This window comes from Lemur catta, chromosome 8 (genome assembly GCF_020740605.2).
Source record: "Lemur catta isolate mLemCat1 chromosome 8, mLemCat1.pri, whole genome shotgun sequence".
In the NCBI taxonomy this organism is placed as follows: Eukaryota; Metazoa; Chordata; class Mammalia; order Primates; family Lemuridae; genus Lemur; species Lemur catta.
Window position 1 is genome coordinate 71,529,398 of NC_059135.1, and position 19,667 is coordinate 71,549,064.

General features: G+C 38.5%; 1 long non-coding RNA gene across 1 annotated transcript; it reads right to left on the bottom strand.

The window, feature by feature from the left end:
* Positions 1 to 605: 605 nt before the first annotated feature.
* On the bottom strand, positions 606 to 18,655 carry LOC123643326. The gene is made up of 3 exons (XR_006736764.1): positions 18,639 to 18,655; positions 11,449 to 11,566; positions 606 to 684 (listed from the first exon to the last, which is right to left on the bottom strand). It is a non-coding gene; the product is annotated as an uncharacterized LOC123643326 (long non-coding RNA).
* Positions 18,656 to 19,667: the final 1,012 nt, after the last annotated feature.

Consider the following 19,667-nt stretch of genomic DNA (forward strand, 5'->3'; position numbering starts at 1 on the left):
TGATCAGGTTGAAGTTGGCCTCTGGGAGACTTTGCCTGAGATGACCCACTTGCTTGGCATCCTCCCCTTCTCTGTCCCATTTCCCCCCGCTCTCTGGCCTACTCCTTACTGGTTTTACCTGGGAGCACTTTGTTAATAAATCACTTAAACTTGAATCATCCTCTCCGGTCAGTATCTGGGGAGCCAACCTGAGACGATATACCTCCTGGTTCTCCTTATGGACTTCAGGTCCTAGCAATGACTGATGGGTTTTATGAAAAATTCAAGTTGAACATTTATGGGCACATTTATCAAAACATAAGAAAAGAAAGAAAGCAAGGAAGGAAGGAACCAATGAAGGCAGGAAGAAAAGAGTAAAAGAAGGAAGAGAAAGAATAAAAGAAAATATATAGGGATCTACTCAGTGGGGTATAGATATGAAACATCATTTGTTTCCAATCAGTGCTTTCAATTCTGCTTCACCAAATCCCTTTTATTTTCCCTTAACAATAATGGTTGTCAACATTTAGTATAGTTTAAAAATGAATCTCAATTTTGGTTTAAATTGCATCTCTTCCTTTACCTCCAGGACAGGTCTCAGTGGAGTAGTGACTGTTTGAGGAGTGTATATATGTACCAGTGGATGCTTCTGAGATGGATCTTCCACCCTTTTCTCCAAAGTATAGTTCTTTCTGTGTGTTGATTCTATAGCATGAGATAAAATAATGAGTGCTGTATTAGTCAGCTCAGCCTGCCACAACAAAGTCCCACAGACTAGGATGCTTAAACAATAGAAATTTAGTTTCTCACAGTCCTGGAGGCTGCAAGTCTGAAAGCAGGGTGCCAGCATGGGCAGGTTCTGGTGAGGACCCTCTTTCTGGCTTGCAGATGGCCATCTTCTTGCTGTGTCCTCACACGGCCTGTCCTCTGGGCTCGTATGGAGAGACAGAGAGAGAGAGAGAGATCTGGTGCCTCTTTCTCTTCTTATGTCCGCTAATCCTATTGGATTAGGATTCCACCCTTATGATTCATTTAACCTTAGTTACTTCCTGAAAGCCCTTTCTCCAAATACAGTCACACTGGGGGTTAGGGCATCCATGTATGCATTTTGGGGAAACATGATTCAGTCTACAGCAGTGAATATTCTCAGATGTACCTAAGTCCTATTGTGTCCTCATTCTGTGGGTGGCCACCCCTTCTCTCAGTAGCCCTGACCATGGAGTCAGCTCCTCTGCAGAGCAGTGACCTCGAAGACGGCTATCATGGGCCCAGGGGTGGGTCCTTTGGGGGGCATTACAGGGCCTCTAACTGCAGAGTTCCTTATGGGAAAGCTGACTTTAATGCTACTACTTCACCCACCACAGCTCCTGCCTCAGGAAGTATACGCCACAATTTCTTGCTCCTTAGTCCCTGGTGGAGTGTCAACATGACTGCTCAACCCCAACTAAATTCCGTGAGGTCCCTTTAAACCATGGGAATTTTATCCGTTTCTCCCCCAATTCTTTTCTTCTGTTTAGGCTCAGGGTGCATCAGCAAATGCACTACATAAGCAGATATCCAAATTGGGAATAAAGTACTATGTCCCTTTTTGAATGCATCTTCTAATCTCTATGAGAGATTCTCTTGGAGTTTCATGCCCAGATACTCCTCAAACTTAAGAGAAGGTATGAAATAATCTCAAAGACTAATAGAGCCTCCCCCATGAGGTCAACATCAAAGATGCTGATGACTCCCTCTTCCCCTCCATGCCTGAGTCTTTAAATAAGTAGATATGTATAGATAGATGAATGAGAGCTAGATGGCAGGTTAGGTAATCAAGAGAGTTGTGCTCAATTATTCATGATAGATGATAGATACATAAATCATACATGGATAATTGATTGATAGAGGATAGATAAATAGATGCTAGGTAGATGGACAGATGTTTAGATAGATTAATATATAGATGATGGTAGCTGGTTAGCTAGATAGACAACCAGCCAGACAGATAATTGAGAGAATTTTGCTCCCTCTAATTAGGACATAAAAGAACTCAGTTGGTCGCCCAATGTTGGTAGTTCTTTTGACTGAGAGGTATTGAGCATGTGTTTTTCATCTGTGTGCTGTAGAGCAGGGATCCAAAAATTATTAGGCCTTAGAATAAGGCCAAAGGATTAAATATAATGATCTGTGGCCTATTTTTGTATAGTCTGTGGCTAAGATGGGTTTTATATTTTTAAATGTTTATGAAAGAACAAAATGACAACAACAACGACAAAGCCTAAAATATTTACCAGCTGGCCATTTACAGAAAAAGTTGACTAATCCCTGCTCTGAAGACAATTTCGAGGCAATAAGAAAAGTTCCTTTCAGAATCCTGTTACACATTTTCCTCATTTTTCCAAGTGAGGAGAAGAGCCTGGAGTAGGAATTTAGTGTTTTTCTTTTGCTCACCCCAAAAGATTGATTTTAATAGCTGTTTCTTAAGTACATATTGTGAAATTAGAATTGTGTTTGGTGACAAAGTGTACAAAAGTATATAAGTCATAGGAGTTGACCTGAAGGAGCTGTAAACTTAGGAAAACTTAAGTCATATATGTCAAGTGTTAAGTAATAATACCAAGCAGTCTATAACTAAGCAGCTGATGAAATAGCACTAACAGTAATTGCTGTGGGATTAAGACGATTACAAAATCTGCACAGGTTGAAATAACCAGGGAAGAATGAGTCTTGGTTTAGACTTTAAGGCATGTTTAAAGATGCCTTAAAATCCCCCAAAAACCAGGGAGCCAAGATTTAAACACTTACAATTTCTTGGCACTTGGGAGTACTAGCTATCCAATGACCTATTAAAATAGGAGATCATTTATCTAGGAGTCTCAACTGCAGAACCATCTAAATAATGGAATTATTCTTAAGAGGATTTTGTGAGAGATTATCAGTGGCACTACTTGAATCATGGTTTGCGTCCATGCCATGGTCATGTGAACTGCACTTACGCTTTGGTGATGTCACAGAAGCCCAATCCTAGGGCTGCAGACAGGATTCTGAGGATCATAAAAGTTAATCACAGAGCTCTCAAGCCTTCAGTCATTGGGAGAGTAACAACTGCCTTACAGTCACCAACTCTGGGAAATCTGTTAATCTACCCAATGAGAAAAAAATAGCAATGATGCGATGAATCCACAAGATACTGGGGCTGTACACATTCTGCTTTAATTATATGCTGGATGAAATCAGGTCCCATTTATGCTGGAAAAATGATCTTTCATTCTTCTTAACTGGTAACTAGCTCTACTTATATCAAATCTTTCAGGGTAAAAAATGTACTGTTGCACATTTGTCCAGCAAGGTGCCAGGAATGATCAGCACTTGTGATCTGTCAATTGTGAGAACATGAAGTTTGATTTCTGAAGTGTTGGATGAAAAGCAGTTGTCAAATGCTTCCCTGTACATTTTTATCACTGTATTTGTTGACAAAGCAATTGGCATATGGGCAGGACTTGGCAGACTCATCATACCACAGAGGCTCTAGGATCCTTATTCCAAGGCCATTTCATTCCATAGCTATCCAGAGGTTATTTTTATAGACCGTTATAGAACCACACTTTATTTATATTACAGCAGGTGCATGCCTACTGTAGTTGAGATATGCCAGTACTGTTGTCTTGGGAATTAAGAGATGAGTTCCTAATTACTGGGCCTATGTGTGTGTGTGTATCTGTAACTATACAGATAAAACTTCAATATTACTACAGTAGATTTTTAGATTTTTTTAAAAGCCATTGTAGTTTATAACCACATAAGATAGCTTTGGGAAAATTTTTCTTTTGGCCAAATATGCATTTTTCTGAGACCTCCCCAGAGGGGAGTGGAACATTACAACTAGAATCAGGCTCTGGGAAATACAACCGCATCTGCATTTCATAATGATTTTGAGCCTAGATTCTAGTCATAGGGATTTTTGTCTATTCTGCCAGGGGTATTAACACACTAACTTCCTGTAAAAAGAAAAACAAAAAAATCTAAGAACAAGGACAGGGAAAATACCAGGCAAAGCTAAGCAGACTAACTTCCTCTATTTGTTTGGATTTTAAAATATTCTTCTGAAACTCCAAATTGACCATCATGTTCCTTGGTTTGTAATCAAACACAAGTGGTTGAACTGTTGTGTCCTGCTAACACAACTTTTAAAAAGCAAAACAAAAAAGCCAGGGAAATTTTGAGAACACTCATTTGGGGAACTATTGCTTAAAGCAGTGGGTGAGCTAGGCATCCAATTTTTGTTGGCCATTCACCAAATCATAGCACTTAAGGAAAAACAACTCTACATGTTAAGCTCTCCAAAATATTGACATATCTATGAAATAGGGTTCTGAGATCAATCTTACAAGTAGCTCTGAACAGAGAAAATTTGATTTCTTAATTTAGAGCAGATTTTCAATAGAGTTTAGTCAAGGAAAGCTGATATAATGAAAAGTGTATGAGTTTTGAAATCAGATAGACCCAGGGTTGAATCTTGTTTCTGCCATGTGTTAGCTATTTGTCCTTGAGCAGGTTACTTGACCTCTCTGATTTTGTTTCTTCCTTTGTAAAACGAGGGTAATGTCCCTACCAAGTAAGACCGTTCTGGGGAGTTCAAGACAATATAACAAATGCCCAGCTGGCTGTCTGTAATCGGCTGAGCTTAAATCTTATTTCCTTTTAAATTCTGAGTTAGGTTTTGGTTTGCTTGCAAAAGAACCCAGGACAGTAGAGCCACCTCAGTATAGTGATGTCCCATTGAAGTATTTTAAAACACTCAACATTTTTCACCTTTAATATAGATTTTGTAATAATCGATTTTAACACTTATATAAGATTCCATTTGATGTTTGGATGTTTGGGACTTTTAAGGAGACAGGGTCTCACTCTGTTGCCCCAGCTAGAGTGCAGTGGCGTCATCATAGCTCACTGCGACCTCAAACTCCTGGGCTCAAGTGAGCCTTCTGCCTCAGCCTCTTGAGTAGTTGGGACTACAAGCTCACAACACCAGCCCCCGCTACTTTTTTCTATTATTAGTAGAGACAGGGTCTTGCTCTTTTTCGGGCTGGTTTCAAACTCCTGAGCTCAAACTCCCACCTCGGCCTCCTAGAGTGCTAAGATTATAGGCATGAGCCACTACTCCTGGCCATTTAGGTTGTTTCTAAATAAGTTGTTTTGGAGATTATCATAGACTTTTCTAAACACTCAAGAATAAAAACAGAAAGTAAACACAACAACAACAAAAAGAGGTGTATTTAATGACAGAAGCGGAAGGATCGCATAGGGCAGCACTTACCTGGACCTGACTATCGTCCACATGGCACCCGTGGGTACTCTTCCCCACGTGTACTCTCTAAGGAGCTGGTGAGTAACCCCATCCCTTTGTTTGGAAAAATAGGTTATTCTGGATGTTGGAGTTATTCCTCCTCCCTTTTAATAATGGCAAAGAGAGCTGTTTTCTCCTCATCAGAAGATTCTGTGGTGTGTACAGCAGAAGTCTCCAACCTCATTTACTAAGGAGCTACTTATGGCTGTAGATCTGTTTGGTTTGACCCAAACAGGATTAAAATTATGTGTTAAGTTAGTTGCCAACTTTACATACAGATCTGAATTTCTTGTGTCTTTTGAGAAATTGGAAGATCTGGCAATACAGAACCTACATTTTTACTTTCCCAAACCAGCCCAGACTTGACAAGTGTCTGTGCCTAAAAGAAGGGACATAGCTTTCCAATGTTTTCTTACCACAGGCCTGCATCCTTTATTTATTTACCTGGCCCTTATGACCAGGAAATGAATTTGTGCCTCTCTTCAGCTAGATATCTTTTGGTTTTGTGCCTGTATATCTGCACAAAGATAGAAATACAAGTGAGTAACGAGCAAGAGGGGCACTGATTGATTTGCAGTTAGGATAAAAAGCTATTACACATTTATAAGCAGACTCTTAGTAAATGCCATAGTCGTGTGTGATCTTTACAAACACAGAGCAAAGAAGACATATGTAGAAGGTAAGAGAAGATGACACAGAACCACAACTCAGCCCCACGCCAGAGAAAGTTTATCATTCCACAGAGAAAAGGGACTGATGCGCAAAGTGTGTTTGTGTTTATTTGTCTGCACATCTGAATTACCATAAAAAGATTTGTTGAAGAAACTTCATTGCATGTGGGGTTTGGCCCTTCTCACTTACTCCTTTTATTTCATTTTATTTTTTAACATTTGGATTAAAGAATTTCACTAAGGCATTGATTTATAGGAAAAGAAAAAACCAAAAAAAAAAAAAAGACATTAAGTCACATATGGTAACAGAATTGGCACCTTCATGGAAATATGGAAACAGATGTGACATTTTGACTGGGCTTTATTAAATTAAGTCTAACACCACTTTAATCAAACATTGGATCTCACTGATTCTTATGAATTATTTCATATATACATACACACACACACACACACACACACACACACACAAGTATAGAGAATAATATGGTGAAGCCCAATGTACCCACCCACCCAGTTTAAGAAATAATCCATTTAAAAAATAGCTGAAGCCCTCTGTGCACCCCTCGTCTATTACATGTTCTTCCTACTCCACCCCGAGGTAGTCACTAGCCTATATTTAGTGTTTATTACTTTTGTGCACAATTTTATACTAGATAGATTCACTAATCAAATATCTTTTTCATGCTTTAAAATTCATGTAAGTGGCCTCATACTTACACATTGTTCTGTGCCTTGATTTTTTTTCACTCAACTTTTGAGATTCAACCGTGTTATTATTTGGAGCTCTAGTTAGTTCTTTTTGACTGCTCTATAGAATTTTTTTATAAGTATGAATATTTTTTCCAATTTTCTTTTTACTAGTACAAATATTTCTGCATTGAACGTTTTTGTATTTGCCTTTTTGTGTACCTCAAACCTAGGAGCGCAATTGCTGCTAGGTGAGGATATTCATCTTCTCCAGAGCACTAGATTTTGTCAAGTTCTTTCTCATGAGGTCCAGCAATTTATACTCCTACCAGTATTGATAATCTTGCCAACATTTTTTTTTATTTACCAAAACTGATGGATGTCAAATGATATTTCAATGTTGATTTAATTTGAATTATCCTGATTATTGGTGAAGTTTAGCATCTTTTTGTCTGTTTGGAATTTTCTCTTTGAACTGTTGTTTCAAACTCTTTGTCTAATTTTTTCTCTTGGATTGTTAATTCTTAAGAGAGTTTAATTGAGCTTTAACAACCAAAATGATGATATATTTTATGCCAATGAACTAGCTACATACACTGGCATGATCTCAGTTCCTAGGTCCTTTCAAGAGTTATTTTAAGAAATAAAATCTTAGAAATACATCTTGGATGCCATGAACACATGAAAAAGTGGATAGGCCTGGCTGCCAGTTATGTTTTCTTAAAATAGTTAATAAGTTCTCTAACACATCCCTGGTCTTTTAAACTGGTCTCAGGGCCATTTAAGATCTTTTTCACAGTTTGCTATTGTAAATTTCTGAAGGAAAATTGCAGTTTCAGACTGATTCATGTAGCTATGTTAAATGCATTAAAAATTCACTTGGATTTGTCCCTGGTGGCTTACAAATTTTGTCCACAATCTGCTTATGTAAATTAATATATCATTGGATTATAGATGGAGAGAGATCTCTTTAAGTATTTGACATCTGCTTTTTATATCAACCATTATTCCTAAAAGCATGCCTTGTATCATACATTATCTATTTTTGTCATAGATGAGTATTTCTTTCTTATTTTTTCTTTTCTTTCCTGTTTTCTTTTTAATTGTGCAAGGCAGCACTTGCCATGACTGATAAAGCCATGTTTCTCAACTGTGCTCTGCATATCAGCAAAGCCACTTAACTTTAGAAGTCATAGACTGCCTCAGTTTTTCCTGATATGATTTTGAACAACACAGATATAGTTCCTATTCACTGCTGCTGTGTACATAGCGAGATAGCTAGCTGTGAGTAGTTTGGATAAATGCACACATACTGGATTTAAGCTATTTTATTTGTTTATAGATATATTCAGAGACAAAATATATCTACCAAAATCTTCTTGGTGGTAGGAGTTCAGTAAGCTCCAGTGCTAATATTTCCTTGATTTTTATGAATAACAATTTTTTTGGAAGTCAGATCCACAGTAAACATGACCCAAAACAGATTTAGGGCAAATTGAAAAGATTTTGAAGCTGATGCAAAGGCATAAGTCCATTTTGGAGACAAATATAAAATGTAAAATGCATAAAAATTGAGAATAGTTAGAAAGAAAAGGAGCTGCCTAAAGTCACTTTCTGGAGCAAGACAAAATGCACATAAATATAACTAATACAACACAAAATGTGTCTTCAGGAGGCTTGAGGGTCAATGATTAAGAATGCTAATCATATTGCTGCTATGAAAATAGATATAGTTCTTGATCTAATGGAACCCTGTATAAAATCACTACAACAAACGAAGGAGTCTTAGTGCTTTTGAAAACAAAGGAATAATTTAAATTTCTAAAATGAGTCTAAAATGACTACATATAGTCAAAGAAGGAGAGACAGACAAGTAGCATGCAACTGTATTTTAGATAGGTTATGTCAGAGGCATCATTTTTGGTTCAAAATTTGTTACATTGAAGTAGCATAACAAAGGAGAAATGTTCAAGAAGGTATCAGAGGATTGATGTGGGAATAAATCTATTAGCATTAGCAGGAATATTTAACCATGGGAACAGAATTCAGAGCAAGTAATTAAGGTATTAATGTTATTGTTTGATCTAAACAGAAGTAAATTTTAAAAAAAATTTCAGAATATTATGGGGGTACAAACGTTTTGGTTACATGACTTGCTTTTGTACAGTTTGAGTCAAAATTATAAGTGTGTCCATCACCCCCATACTGTGCTTTGTGCCCATTAGGTGTGAATTTACCCATGCCTCCCTCTCTTTACCTGCTTGATTTCCATTGAATTTTACTACCATATGTGCACATGAGTGCTGATCTTTCAGTTTCAAGTTAGTAGTGAGTACATATGGCTTTTGTTCTTCCATTTTTGTGATACTTCACTTAAAATGATGGTCTCCAGTTCCATTCAGGTTGTTACAAAAGGTATTAGTTCATCACTTTTTTTATGGCTGAGTAGAATTCCATGGTATACATATACTACATTTTATTGATCCACCCATGTATTGATGGGCACGTGGGTTGATTCCACATCTTTGCAATTGTGAATTGTGCTGCTATAAACATTTGAGTGCAGGTGTCTTTTTTATAAAATGTCTTTTTTTCCTTTGGGTAAATACCCAGTAGTGTGGCAGAAGTAAATTTTTAAAAAACATCAGTACAGGGTCAGGAAAGTGGACCAGGAGACCTTAGGAGGACCTACCATCTGTGACTAATTTTATGAAACATTAATCAGCTTTTTACCTAATCTCCTCTTATAAATTAGAAGTCTTTGAATTCTGCACTTTATTGTTTCTGGAAAGCTGCATTTATGTTGTTCCTGAACATTGTCTAATTCTCTTAGTTTGGCTTCTAAAAGAGAGCAGTGAAAACAATTTTTATATGACCTTATGGTAATTATCAGCCTTGAACTTGGAACATGTATTTCTCTATGTGGATTTATGAGTAAATGTAAACATTTCCTGTATTTTCTATCTGATATCTCTTAGTACCCAGTACAAGAGAGACAACACACAGTTGACCTAGGTTCTTGGGGAAGCTGAGGGAGAATGGTGCCTGAAGAAACCAACTTGGCCTTGACATTTATGAGAACTTTGCTTTCTTTTTCTTTTCTTTTTCTTTTTTTTTTTTTGCAATAAAGTTTAACATTACAGCATGTTTTAAATTACTTATAATCAAGCAAAATTTGTGCTTCTGTGAGATGCATATGATTATGCCAAGTCTCCTTTTAACCCTTGGCACATATGGCAGACTCTGAGAGTGCTGCCTATACCAGTTTGAGAAGCATAAGAGTAAAGGACCGGGTACTGCTGCCTAGGATCACTCACTGCATAAACGCTCAGTGAGGACTGACAGTCTGCCTGCCACTAGGTAAGACTGGGGCTACTGCAGTGAACAAGACAGAAGACCTAGAATTTAGTGGCAATCAGTTTGTACCTGCAAACATTTCTTCCCAGACTAACCAACACTCGTGCAAAAAGAATAAAACTATTACGTACCCATAATAATTAAACACACACACACACAAAAAACACAACTCTTGTGCAAAAAGGTCAGTGAATGTACTACCTACTGGAAGGAAGCAATTTGCAAATAATGCAGGCTTGGTGTAAACTACTTGCATGTGGATGTCTATCACTATCTGTGAACACTGCAGGGCAACTCCTATTAGATCTTCAGGATTTTCTAAGCATAGATTCTCCCTTTGGGCAGTACTGTGGACTGAATTGTGTTCCCCTCAAACTCATATGTTGAAGCCCTAACCTCCAATGTGACTATATTTGGAGATAGTGTATTTAAAGAGGTAATTAAAGTTAGATAAGGTCATAAAGTTGGGGCCCTAATCTAATAAGATTGGTGTCCTTATAAGAAGAGGAAGAGACACCAGAATTCTCTATCTCCACACACAAGAACAGAGGAAAGGTCATGTGAGGACACAGTGAGAAAGTGGCTGTCTACAAGACAGCAATATGGGCCTCACCAAAAACCAACACTGGTGCCTTGCTCTAGGACTTCTAGCCTCTGGAACTGTGAGAAAATACATGTCTGTTGTTTAAGCCACCCAGTCTGTGGTATTCTGTTGTGACAGCCCAAGCAGACTAATGCAGACAGCTGTTACTACATGATTCATTCATTCACTCAAATGAGATTGACTGAGAATCACCAACTATGTAACCAGCGCTGTGAACAAAACAGAAAACCCCTTTGTTTGTGGAGCTTACACTCTACTGGAGGGAGGCAGGTGATACACAAAATACATAAATAAAATATCTAGTGAACATATAGTGCATGGTGGTAAGTGACATGGAGAAGAATAAATCAGGGAAAGAGGAATAAAGAGTCTGGAGAGAGGGAAAAGGTGTAAGAGGAGTGTGAGAAATAAAACAAAGAAATACAACTTCTATTTTAAAAAGATCATTCTATCCTGAGTTGATGGAAGGGTTGCAGTTAGGTCCTGGTTATGACAAGGCATAGGTATGAACACAGGAGTGAGTGGCTGCAGTAATGTAGAGGACTAGGTATACCTTTTAGGACACTGCAGACGAGCAGCAAACAACCAGAGAGCCCAGAGTATTGGAAAGTGGATATTGAAAGCACCAAAATGAATGTTGTCTTTGAAGCATCTGATAGTGAGTTAGCATCTCAAATCAGCCAGAAAAAGGGGGTATACTGCAAGGTGGTGAGTGGGATCGCTAGATGACATTGGATACCAAACCGGGGTTTTTCAGGAAGATTGGAAGGAGAATGGTCTGGAAGCAGCATGAGGAGCAAGGACAACATCCAGCCTACCTGTCGGGCCATGGTGGAAGGGGAAGGGAAACGAAACTGCTGTAGCTCCAGAGGGATCCAGGAGAATCGGAGCCCTCCATGGGAGCCAGGTTCCCAGTAGAGCAAGAGAATGGAGAACCTGCATAAGAATTTGAAGATATGAGGGTTTTATTGAGGACTAAACCAAAAGTTCCAGAAGGCATTATACGGGTTTTAAAGGTTGAGAAACTGGAGAATATGAGATCCAAAAGCTGTGTGTACAGAGCCATTTGTGGATTTGATTCTGGGGGGCAAGAAATAGCTTGGGAGTCCTAGGTGTCCTCAGGTGGCCAACATTCCAGGACGGAAAGCATGAAAAGAACTTTCCAGGTTGTCTCACAGCAGATAGTGGGGGTCTGTGAGTCTGCGGAGGGAAAAAGGACAGGAGTAGGCAGGATCCTGCCAGAAGCCTTCAGAGTTCTGTGGCTCCCTTTTCCCTCCTCCCCATGGTGGCCAGGAGGCTGAGGGAGACTTGGTCTTGCCTGCAATGCATGGGATGGAATTAGGGACAAGCATTGTGCCTGCATGCCTGTCCTTATCACCTGTGCCGCTTTGTTTATTCCTAGTGTTCCTGCACAGCAGGGATCTCCTGTCTGACGCCAAGAGATGACTGACAACATTTAAACAACATTATTTTGGGGATTGGGTTGGAATTAAAAAAAATAAGTCACTTTGATGCATTTAAGGTATCTCCTCCATAGTGAGGTACAAACTGTAAAAATAATTGTGCTTTCTTTTTGTCTATTAAGTATTGATATCAAAATATTTCAAGTTTTAGAAAATTGTATTAAAAAGTTACGTTGCTGTGTTACCTCTTGCAATCAATGCTGTGGTTAACGTTGATTTCTGAGGGTGGTGATCTGGCCAAATACCACAAACACATACACACTTGAGAAAAGACAGAACTCAGTTTCCTTGAGTTAATTTGAATTTATATGCGCACACTACAACATATGGTCAGTTTAAGTAAGTATTAGTTGGGGGTATTATAAACACATTTAGATACACTAGTTTAAACACTATTTTGAATACATAGCATATTGTTCTCCCATGTGGCTATCCCATATAATTTTTGAAATTTTAATGTCAATTTCTACTCAGCCAGCTAATATTTAGCATGCAGACCCCACTCACATCTCTCACACGTTTCCATTACTGAGTGTTACATGCCCCCAAGGAGCCCTTTCGTTTCTCTTGGCAAAGCTCTCTCTCCCATGTACAGGGAGGGTTTGGCCGTGTTACGTTTCTAAGTAGGTTCATTTTAGAAGATGTCCTTTCCCAAGGTTGGAATAAATCCCCTGGATGTAAGACAAACTGATTGTTTAAAGGGGCCTGGCATTTTCCTCTGCCAAATCGTTGGAGTTCCCCCCTCCCCACTCTCCACCAAAACAAACACAGGATTGGCGATATAAAACAATGATCTTCACAGATAATATGAACAGGCCATAATTTACCATTCATTAATTATGCCTACCTAATCTATTTCCAGGAAGCAATTTATGATAAGAAAAATATACACGGTGGTTAAAATTAATAGAAATTTAAAAAATGAATAAAAAATAAGCCACCATGTGCTAATCACTTAGGCTTACGAGTTACTATGGCAAACATTTAATTTGTTTCTGGGCCTCCTGAAGTCAAAGCAAAAACAGATAAATTATCAGTTCCTCTAGTTGACGATAGGGGTAATGGAAGTTTTTAAACGCCTGCTGTATGTTACCTTTGGTCCAACATAACCCTTATACCACCCCATGAGATTAGTCCACAATCCTCACTTTAACATGAGGAAATGAATACTTATGAAGGGAAATTCCCTTACCAAGGTGAAATAGTTAGGAATCACGAAATTATTCTGTCTATGGCTGTACCTTGCCTTTGCTCCGTCAAAAGTCCAGGAGCATGGTATTAAATTTTAACTTAGGGAAGGTGTTTCTGCACATCCTCTTGGTATCATTTTCTGGGAACAGAAAGAAAATAAGACTTTGGTATCCAAGAGTCTATCATTATAGTCTGCAGGCAATTGTTTTCCTCTCTGACCAACGCCAGGTGGTAACCTCCTCTGCAGTTTCCATTTGCCAGAATACCAGGGAAGGACGTTTGTTAGAGTGAGGAACAGCGTGTGAGCATGGATTTCCTCTTCTTACATAAGTATTTTCTACACTCTAATAATGAAATTAGTTAAACTCATTTCTTTATCATTTACCTGGTATATTCATTTCCTTGCACTGGTGTAAGAAATTCCCACAACTGGGTGGCTTAAAACCACAGGAATTTATTCTGTCATAGTTCTAGAGGAGTTGGCAGGGCAGCGTGCCAGGGAGAATTTGTTCTTTGCTTCTTCCAGCTTCTGGTGGCTGTTGGCACTCCCTGAGTCGTGTCTGCATCACTCCAATCTCTGCCTTTGTGGTCATGTCACCCCCTCCTCTTCTGTGTGTATGTCCACCCTCCTCTGCCTCCTACTGTAAGGACACTTGTGAGAGAGCATTAAAGATCCACCTGGATAGCCCAGGATAAGCTTCTTTTCTCAAGACCCTAACTTGATCACATCTTTTGTCATAAATATTAATACTCTTTTGCCATATAAGGTCATATTCACAAGTTAGGGGATCAGAACGTGAATAAAGCTTTGGCAGGGAGTCGTTTTTTCAGCTTACCACAGTCTGCACTTTGGCCCCAAAGCTTCTTACCTGTCCCACATGTGAAATATATCCACCCAATTCCAACATTCCCCAAAGTCTTAACCCCTTTAAGCATCTATTCAAGTCCCAAATCTCATCTAAATATCATTAGCTTAAAAGTTCTAACTATGATTACTTTGGTCTATATGCTTGTGTCCTTCCAAAATTCATATCTTGAACTCTAATCACCAAAGTGATGACATTAGATGGTAGGGCCTTTGGAAGGTGATTAGGCTGTAGGTTCTGCCCTCATGATTGGGGGTAGTGCCCCTATAAAAGGGGCCGCAGAGAGCTGCCTAGGCCGCTTCCACGGTGGGAGGATCCAGAGAGAAGACACCACCCATGAATCAGCAACGAAGCCTTCACCAGATCTGCTGCCACCTTGGTCTTGGACTTTACAGCTTCTAGAATTGTAAGAAATAAAGTTCTGTTGTTTATAAGCCACCCGTTTATGGTAGTTTGTTACAGCAGCCTGAATGGACTGAGACAATCATAATCTAAATTATCTAAAGCAGGTATGGGTGAGAGTCTAGGTATGATTCATCCCGGGGCAGAATTCCTCTCTATCTGTGTACCTGTGAAAATAAGCCATCTGCTTCCAAAGTACAATGGCGGGACAGTTATAATACATTTTCATTCCAAAAGGGAGACAATGGAAAGAATAAAAGAGTCACCAGTTGCAAGTAAGTTCAAAATCCAACAGGACAAATTCCATCTTTTCACGGCATGCGAATACCCCTCTGTGACTCACAGCTCTGTAGGCTCTGCATCCTGGCTCCGCCCTGAGAATCATTCTTCCTTTTCTTGAAGAGTAGCACATGTTTTCAGCTGAGTAGTTTTAGCAGCCTGTTTCCTATTTGTAGAATTTCTGCAGTCCAACAACATTCTTTCATGTTATCTTGTCTCTTTTTCTATCCAACTAAGAATATTTCTGCTGATGTAACATGCTTGAGAACCTTGTGGGTCTTCAGTGTATTTCACAGGGATTCACGACATGAGACAAAAGAGACCTCTACAAATATTCCTTGGATAATCCCATCTTGATTCTTGGCTTCTGCTGAGGTGATTGAGTGGATCCATGAGTCACACACCTAAGCTCTTTAGGTAAAGGGTGTGCAAAAACCCCCTCAGCTTTCTCTCCAGAGCACGCTCTCTTAACAGTGAATTATCTAATTTTGGCATTATTTTCAATCTGTGTAGCCTGATAATTTCTCAGATCATCAGGGTTCAGTTCATTTTTGCTTAATCATTCTTTGCTCAGTTTATCTCTTTCCTCTCTCATTTTGCTATATGCAGCAAGCATAAACCAGGCCACACCTTCAACACTTTGCTTGAATATCTCCTCAGCTAGATATCCAAGGTTGTCACTTAAAAGTTCTGCTTTCCATGTAACTGTAGGCTAGAGTTCAGCCAAATTTCCTGCAAGTGTGTAACAAGAGTCACATCTTCTCCTATTTCCAATAACATGTTCCTCATTTCCTTCTGAACTCTTGCCTGCAGTGCCTTTAATATTCATATTCATACCAATATTCTGTTCATAAAATATATATATTCTTTTAGACAATAGAAACGTTCTCTACTGTCTTCCTCACTCCTTCTGAGCCTTCACCAGCAGTGTCTTTTACATCCATATTTCTTTTAACAATCTGTTTAAGGCAACTTACAATTTTTCCATAATACATTTCATAATTCTTTCAGACTTTACCCATTATCCAATTCTAAGGCCATTTTCAAATGTTTAGGCATTATGATAGTAGACCCCCCCCCACTTCTTGGAACTGAAATCTGTCTTAGTTTCCTGGGGCTGCTTGAACAAATTACTTCAAACAGGGTGGCTTAAAACGATCAGAATTTGTTCTCACAGTTCTGGAGGCTAGAAGTTCAAAATCAAGGTATCATCAGCACCACATTCCCAGAAGGCTCTAGAGGAGGACCTTATCCTGAGTTATTAATACATCCATGTGGGCCCTTTCTTTGTCTCTTCCAGCTTCTGGCGCCTCTCAGCATCCTTTGACTTGCAGCCAAATCACTCCAGTCTCTGCCTCTGTGGTCACGTCACCTCCTTTTTTGTGGGCCTGTGTCTGATTTTCCTTTGCCACTTGTCAGGGCACTTGTGGTGGCGCTTAGGGCCCACATGGATGTACTAATAACTCAGGATAAGGTCCTCCTCTCAGGATCTTTAACTTAGTCACATCTTTAGCCATATAAGGTGATATTTTATACTTTAATATAAAGCATACTTTAGTACTTTAGCCAGTAAGGTGATATTCATAGCTTCTGGGGATTAGGAAGTAAATGTATCTCTTTTTTTGGAGGAGGGAAGGAGAATGTTAACATCCTATAACACCCTAAAAAATCATTACCCTTCACGGGCAAGGAGTTTTTGTAAGACCATGCCACCAGAGGTAGATTGAACGCACCTGATCAGTTAGCACTTGTTTAGAGGACAGGTTTTGGTTTTAAACCTAAAAGGTACTCTGAATGATTTCAGTAGTAACAGATGGAAAGGCGAGCAAAGTTATTATTTTATGATGAAGCTTGTGCCTGTTTATCCAGGAGACATATAAGGACTTGAATGTTGAAGGCTAGTGTAAGAACATGAAGAGGCAGAGGCAGAATTAGGCAGCCCGTTGCTATGGAGATACAATTAGTATTTCCTTTGACTTTCCTAAGAAACCCTGCAGCCCATTTTTCTACATACAGATATTTAGCACAGTTTGAAATGCTCTTTAGTTTCCCTTGATCAAACAAAATTTATCCCCCTCTTCAGCAGAGAAGCCTATGTTGAAGTTACTCTGCCCAGCAAAGTTCTCCCTGCTACTCATCTTCTTCCTCCCCACAACACATAAACACACATCCAGATACATACACGTGCACACCCTCTAATAATCTGCTTGCTTTCAGCCTTCCATTATTGTAATCCAGCAATTTTAAATCTTGGGTGCACATCACAATCCCACGCTGAGTTCTTTAAGGACATAGATGTCCAGGTCTAGCATGAAACAACTGAGAATCTCCGAGGATGAAGTCCAGCCACAAGCATGTTGACAGTCTCCCCGGGAGATTGAGATATCCATCAAAATATGAGAATCTTTAGCCTAACTTACTTTGAAGCTTCCTGATTATCAACCCTAATTCACTGGCTTAGTCATTTCTCAATACCCTGACTTTCTCTCAACCCCTGTAGTTGGGATTCACAAATAAGATCCCTAATATTGCACTACTATGAAGCTAGTTTCTTGCTTATACCTAACACCTGCAGTCAGATTGCCCTAGTGGCAGCACCTGACCAGGTGGTGGGGCATTCACCGGCTGCTTGGTCTGTATCCTGCAGGCAGCTGAATGCCTCATAGTACACTTTCCTCTGATTATCTGAGGAACCTTGGGAACTGAGTATTCTATTTCATGCTGATACCCGATCCTGTTACTAAGTCCTGTGCTCTCGTTAAGGAAGCAATGGCAGGAAAATAGACAATATTTCAACCATTTCAGTCCCCTCCACAAGCTGCCAAACCCAAACCAAAATACCAAACTCAGAATTCTTAGCCATTATGATTGGTTATCTATGTTCCCTTCCCTACACGGAAAATATGTTCTGGGATAAATTCCCCTCAGAGCACACATAACATTGCAACAAATATCTATTTGCTTGTCTGTATTTATATTAGTTTCTACATCCTGAAGGAAACAGTCATACCCATTTTGTTTACTATTATATTCCCTACATCTCACTTGGTGCCTAGCATATAATAATTATGTCATTAATATCCTTTTGATGAACAAATGAATCTACAATTGGGTAGACACAATCATAGTGAAAAGACTCTTTATGATCCCTACCTTCCTACCTAATACTTAACTTCCCTCCCCAGTGACTGCTTTGAATGAATTTGGAGTATAAATCTCATGTAATCCAGGGCTTCTGCATGTAATACAGTCTGAAGAACCAGCACATTCTATCTAACCAGTCCTATATGCTAAAACATAAATTTTCCATGGTCCGTGGAGCCTTCCATATTCTATCCAACTAGGCTATATTGTCTCTCATTGATGGGTTACCACAGTCTAGAAAGTGTTAGTAGTGTCATTCAAGAAGTGCATTGTTTATCCCCCTTGAAATTGCCATTGAATTCTATAGATCTGTATTAGTTTGCTATAGATGCCATAACAAAATATAGGTGGTCCTGGGTTATGGACAAGATACATTTCTCAGGATGTCTTTAGTCAGATTTATATGAATTTGGATTCCTGATGAACAGCACATATATGGTAATAATAATAACAATATTATAATGACTCATTGTGGTAATAATAATGCAGGTGTACTATTGTAAAAATAATAATAATACCCTTGAAATGTAACAGTAAGTTACAGAAACTACTGTACTCTTCCTTTTAACTCAAACAAACAGAACATGAAAACAAACTGATATAAATAGTTTAGAAAGAAGACAGGAGAAATGTCAAAAAAGAATATTAAAGGTTAACGCTCACCTAATGTTGCATCAATGTCTTGCTTACTGGAAGGGACATTTTTCAGGCAAGAAAGCAGTTGACATTAATGAGAAGACGATGATGGAGGTGGTACTGGAGAGGATGGAGTGGGGTCTGGAGGATCACATAAATGGCATTATTATTCACAATATATTCTTTTGTAACTGGCTTCTTTCACTTACTATATTTGTGAGATTATCCATGTTTTCCCATGAATAGTCATTTTTTTTCTGTTTATTAATGTTGTATAGCATTCCATTTATTGAACATTCCATTAATTATTTATCCACTCTCCTGATGAGGTGTAGTTGGGTTATTTCAAGTTTAAAGATCTTATTAATATGTTATGAACTTTCTAATACATGCTTTTGGTGGTTATATATTATCTTGGTGCATAAATAGGAGTAAAATTACAAAAGTATAGGAGAGCCATATGTTTATATTTGGTAAAAAATGCCAAACATTTTCCTAAAATGGTTGTACTATTTTACACTCTTACTAGTCAACATTTGTTATTCTCAGTTTTTAAATTTTTAGCAACTTTAGCGGATGAATAGTGAAGTTGCTTTGTGATTTTACTCTGTATTTCACTGGTGAGAAATGATGTTGCATATTGTTTCACATGCATGTTGGTGATTTGGATATTCTGTTTTGAGTTGACCCTATTTAAGCCTTTTGCACAATTAAAAAGTTGAGATGTTTATCATTTTCTTATTGATTATAGTTCTTGATATATTCTGGATATCAAGTCAGTGATTTGTCCATTTTTGAATTGGATTTTATAAAACAAAATCTGTGTAACCATCAATTCATTTATCTTTGAAGGAAACCAGGTACTTTACTACTTTTGAAAGCTTTTTTTATATAAAGAAGAAAGAACATCAAAAAGGAGGATATTCTCTGGAGTTGCTGTTGAATAGATTCTCAGCAGTTGTTAATGAATTTGCTAAGCATTTCTTCAAATATTTATTTAACAAATCTAAAAATCTATGCTATGCATGCTGACTTTCATGGCTACATATGTGATAC